The sequence below is a fragment of the Acartia tonsa genome, chromosome 11, assembly GCF_053477335.1.
Source record: "Acartia tonsa isolate MP-2025a chromosome 11, ASM5347733v1, whole genome shotgun sequence".
Classification (NCBI taxonomy): domain Eukaryota; kingdom Metazoa; phylum Arthropoda; class Copepoda; order Calanoida; family Acartiidae; genus Acartia; species Acartia tonsa.
The window spans coordinates 32,295,929-32,301,928 of record NC_137270.1 but is presented as its reverse complement, the minus strand read 5'-3'; positions in this window follow the sequence as shown (position 1 = coordinate 32,301,928).

Here is a 6,000-nt window from a genome sequence, read left to right as displayed (position 1 = left end):
TATAGAGAAACATATGTATTCCACCAATAAATAGTTAAAAAATTAAATGTGTTTATACATATAATAAATATAATACAAAGTAGTAATTTGTTTTTGTCTGTAGCTGAAGATATCGATAACTACTGAACGAACCAATTGAGTTCTCAATTTTAGAGAAGCTTCAGGGAAAGTATTTATGCTGTTTTATTTCTAAATTTAAGTCATAGATATGGTTTTAGTATATTTATCTGCCAATGCCTCCTCTTTAAATACAGAGCCCCTAGATTGAAGGGGTGATCAACTAGTCTATCTATAATACAAAGTAGAACGATGTCTGTCTGTTTGTTTGTTTGTAGCGAAGGATCTCGCTAACCGCTGAACCGATAGACTTCTCCTTCACAGGGTAGCTTCTCATGGGTCCCGGGAAGGTTTATAACTATTTTCTTTGGGTGTTGGACACCCCTAACCCCCCCCCCCCCAAAAAAAAAAAAAAAATATGAAAAATCCCCCCAACCCCAAAAAAAAATTTTATCCTTTCTTTTTAAAACTAAAATTAAAATAGTGGGGTCGACTAACCCCCCCCAAAAAAAAAAAAATTTCTCCCCCCCAATTTTTTAAAAAATATAAAACACGAAAATTTAGTTTGATCAAACCTCTTGGGGCAAAGCCCCCAAAGGATAGGGGCGAAGCAACTAGTTAATATATAAACAATCCTGTGGTTTTCCAATTCTAATGTTGAATAATATCAAAATTAATATAATCTCAAATATTATCAATTTCTCCATTTCTCAAAATCTGAAATTAAATATTAACTAGAAAAATTGTAACTTAACAATTTTTCTCAATAGAAAATATATTTAAAAACATAATTTTGTTTTATTCAGGGAAAAAAATTATGAAATTTCGTATAATCATCTTCAAATTCAAAAATCACTATTAATCAAAGTATTAAAAAAGGTATATAGTTCAATATTTCCTTGATTATTAAAATTATCCATAACAGCTAATAGACAGCGGACATGCCATAAATATAGGGGCACTTGGAGTTGGAGGGTCGACCATTTACTCGTCATTTTAGCTTTTTTAGGGGGGAGGGGAGAATTTTTTCTAGGGGCGATTTCTTATGGGAGTTTGGGTATAATAACCTCAAATATTTATTAATAAACATTTCCTGAACCTAAAAGAAGCTTTTCTGTAAAGGAGAACCATATCAGTCCAGCGGTTAGCGAAATCATTCAGTACAAACACACAGACAGACAAAAATCCTGTTTCTTTTATATGATCCAAGATTGGGTTAGAAACAAATGATTAAAATACAAATTAAAGTTTGTAAAAAAACTGCAACAGCCCAGGAGAAGAATGAAAATGTAACAACTTTGTTGGGTGTAAAGTGCAACTAGAAACACAACCTACAACCAGCTGGTCTGTCCTTTGCATTCAAATCAGCGCAGCTTCCATACAGGTATGGGTTTACTACTAATTATTGATTGATTAGCCATTGTTTCTTAGGGTTTGGACCTAAGACGTCATGGAGTAGTTTGAGACGCTTTTGTATAGCCACTAGGACCAACTCAAGTTCCACGTTCAAGCACATTATGACTTGACTCACTATCTAATGAGAGATCCTCATTATTACCTCACCCTTTTCGAGTATGGCAGGTGTCCCAAATAAAAAGAGTGTGTAAGAAGGGGACAACTGAGTTAAGTTAGGTTATATTGGGTACTGAGTGCCTAGCAGTGTGAGGCCGCTTTGCAGGAAATAGGCATAGGGAAATAAATAACCTCAGACATATTTTCAATTTAAAAAAAGGGGGAGGGGTGGAATCAGTGTTCAGGGGGCACTTTGTGGGAAAGCAAAGAATTACTACAGACATAACATATCAACTATGACTACTTTAAAGTGGGCTTAATGTTAATATCAGGGGTTCAGTTGGATGCATAACCTCTGAATGTTTTGATTCTTGTTTGTTATTGCAAATGGTTTTATAAGTTGCTTGAATAAATGCATTTTTAAAAATCAGGAGTAAAGGACTTTTCTTTTAGGCTTGATAGTGCAGAATAAGATATTTGACAATCTAATATTTAACTATTTAGAATATTAAACAAGTTTATAAATTATGAAAATTTTATAAATTATTACAAATTTCATAAATTATGGAATTCATATAAAAAGTTTAATCATTCTTGTGATAGAACCAATAGAAACACTGTGCAGGATAAATCCGACAACATTATTAGTTGGAAAGTGTACATAAAAGTGCAGTTAAATATCCATTTCATTAAATCATATATTTAGACAGCAATGAATAATTGAATTACTTTAGAAAATCATGTTGTATCGTAGCTCGTATTTTTTAATTGAATCATATGAGACTAGGTGTTAATAGGATCTTCGTCTGTTAGAATTTTTTTTAAGTTGGACGGATAATTTTGCCTGTTTAACCATCTTTAGAAATAAATCTATTGGTTGTGTTAAATAGGGATTTTGCTTGAAATCTTTTCAGCCATTAAATCGTCAGTAAAAATTTGGGGGAAATCTAAATTATTTTAAGACAATTTTATTGATAACAATTTGATTTTCTGGATGAAAGATTTGCTGCATGTGACCTCTCCCTCTCTATCATTTTGGTTGTATTTTTAGGGAAGCTTAACATTGTTTGTTTGTAAATGCATATTTCTTTAAAGGGACTGTGAGCGTAAATTTTTCTCATCTTAATATCAAATCTTAACATTATCTCATTCATAATATCTCACAAATAGAGCAAAACGCGCTTTTGTTTGCTTAAAAAACGGCTTTTTCCGACGATTTTTATAAGGTACAGGGAAAGGAAGAAATTTTCCGTATTATATAAAATGTGCATTAAATTGCTATTTTACCATTATAGCTAAAATTAAACTTTTTCACATAGTTCTTGATTTTTCCTAACGGTTAAGCTGACTTTTAACATAATCCTTGCTTTAAACCAATGTATAGTTACTTAGAAATTGATAAAATAAGCCATATTTTTTATTGAAAACCAAATACAATAACAAATTTAGAAACAGGTTTTTTATTAGTATCCAATTAACTTTAGATGGCCCATCTCTCGCCCACCTTTAATTACAAATTTGTAAATAATAAAGACCCAATATTTCTTTATGAACAGTCTGATAAAAGTGTAAACTAATTCTCCAAAGTGGGTTATTTATTGTCCAACACAATAAAAAAGGATAATATTGTTTTAAATAACCTCTGAGATTCAACCCTTTGTAGACAGTGAGGTATTTTTATGTCACTACTACGAATTTAAAATAGGTCTTTATTACCCAATTACTACGTTATAAAAAAAACTAATTGGCAATTTTATATCATAAAATAAATCCTTAACAGTAAGTAAATTGTTTCAACTATATATGACAAGTTAAATATCCCTACAAACATTATAAGAAACAAAAACGTTCAGATTTTCCATGTTTTTTCCTATTTTCCCCTCAAAATACCATAAAATCAAGGCATTATTCCTGCATATTTTTGTTAATAGGACGTTTTTGGTTGATTAGTGTTCTGAAATGTGCTTAGAAAATGTTAAGATTTGATAATCAGATGAGAAATTATTACGTTCACACTCCCTTTAAGCCTGCAATCCAATAATTCTACTTTTGTTTACATTTAAATTCTAACTGAGTACCAAAAGTTTTGGTGTTTATACAAATCCGTTAAACAATGAACATGGAACTATTTAGTTCACATAATCAGGGATCTAAAGGGATAAGACAATGACCGATAAATTGATGTTCATCCCTAACGAAAATTTTCCCTTTTGTATATTACAATTAGTGGTTGAAACGTACAAAACTCAATTTAATAAACCAACCTATTAAAATTCACTAAAAGTCCCCAAAATTGTTGATCCATTGAATAAAAAACGTTATTATAAAACTTTGGGGACTTGTGTAATAAACAGCCCATTGTTCCCTATCTCACTGTAATATTTAAGTCAATACAATTCATATTAAAACAAGGATGACAACATCCATAAAAGCGAAGCACTGAAACGGTGGGACAAACGGACATTAACATTTGTATAATGTCAGAACTGAATAATCAGAATATAAAAGCATAAGAGTCGAAGTAAAATTGTAAGTAAATTTCTTGAAAAACTGCTTGATACAGGATAATCTTATGGACATACTTACATTTTTAGGACTTGATCATAGAGTTGCTTCGCTAACAATATTGTACTTTGTTGTTGCAGGAATCAGTATACCAAAAATCAGATCAAACCGATAATTAGATCCCATATAAATTTCTTGTTAAAAAAAGTAGAAAAATTAACATGTTTAAAATGAACGTACGGACATTCTGGTAATGATTATAGAGTTGCTACGCTTTTAAATCGAACCTAACTACTACAAGAATCACCATGCAAAGTTTGAAATCGATAGGACAATTCTAACATGCCTAAATTAACGAAAAAAATCGTCTCGGACGGACGGACGGAAAGACCCTAATTATAGAAAAGCTTCGCTTTTAAAAATATTTTGGCTGCTGGCAAGGAACACTAAATCTGCACGTTTTCCAGGTTTTATTTTTGTTCATAATTATTGAAGTTTTCTTAAAAATTATGACGTTATATTTATATATTAGAGGTGTGCAAATAACGTGATCTTTATAAGTCTTTATTTAAGGGAAGGGTTAATTTTTCAAAAGAAAACCTATATTGCCTCATACCTCCCAAAAGCGTGTCAAAATATAAGCTCTTTTCAAATATTGTATCCTTAAAAAAATACAATATAATATAAAGCAAAGCTTTTCTATAAATAGGGTCGGTCCGTCCGTCCGTCCGTCCGAAGTTTCTCTATAAAAATTTGTCAACAAATTTACTTACAATTTTTTTTCGATTTTTATACATTTATGTATATTCTGATTATTCAGTTCTGACAGTCTAAACCTGTTCATATTGGTTTGTCCTACCGTTTTAGAGCTTCGCTTTTATGGATGTAGTCATCCTTGTTTAAGACAATAAAGACGACGGTTAGATAGTTCCCACCCCACCTAAAATTGCTTATTTAGTACAAAATAAGCAAGCACATAAAAAACTTTGAATTATTATTAAATTATTTTTAAAAATATCTTACTATTATTTTTTGTGTTATTTACTGAACAATTTATAATAAAACTATTATCACTAAACAAGTTAATACACCAATAATTAAAAATCCGCAAAATTTTTGCAAATGACGTCACTGCAAAAGAAATGAAAACCTTGCAAATCTTTGTTAAAAGTTGTTGCGTGCAAGTTGAGGTTTGAAGGCAAGATTAACACAGACTGTTGTAGTAGATAGTGGCTGTGTAGAATATTCCCCTCTTCAAACCTGAGTTTTAGAGGGTGTTGATATGTTGGGACAATATAAATAATTTAGGGAAATACTACTTGGTAGATAGAGGTTGTAAGAAGTATGACTAAGAGAATATTCCCCTCTTCAAACCTGAGTTTTAGAGGGTGTTGATATGTTGGGGCAATATAAACAATTCAGGACAATACTAATTGGTATATAGAGGTTACAGGTAGTAGCACTAAGAGAATATTCCCCTCTTCAAACCTTAGTTTTAGAGGGTGTTGATATGTTGGGACAGTAGAAACAATTCAGGACAATACTACTTGGTAAAGGGTAAGCAAAAAAAAATGCGTAGATTTTTAAAATTCAAATTGCGCGGCTTGTGTTAATAGTAGAAAAGTTTTACGCATACCATTAGAACCGATAAGAAGTCTAATTTTTGGAATTATAAGAATAATTCCTCTGCTACGTTTAGTTAGGGAGCTACATGTTAAAATGTCCCAACTGACCTAAAACTTGACTTGCGAGTAAATTTTGGGACATTTTACCACCTAGCTCCTAGATTATTTGTAGCACCTATATACTAGCATGTCAAGTTCTAAGTCAGTTGGGACATTTTAATACGTAGCTCCCTAACTATACGTAGCAGAGGAATCATTCTTATATTTCCAAAAAAAAACTTCTTATCGGTTCTAATGGTAT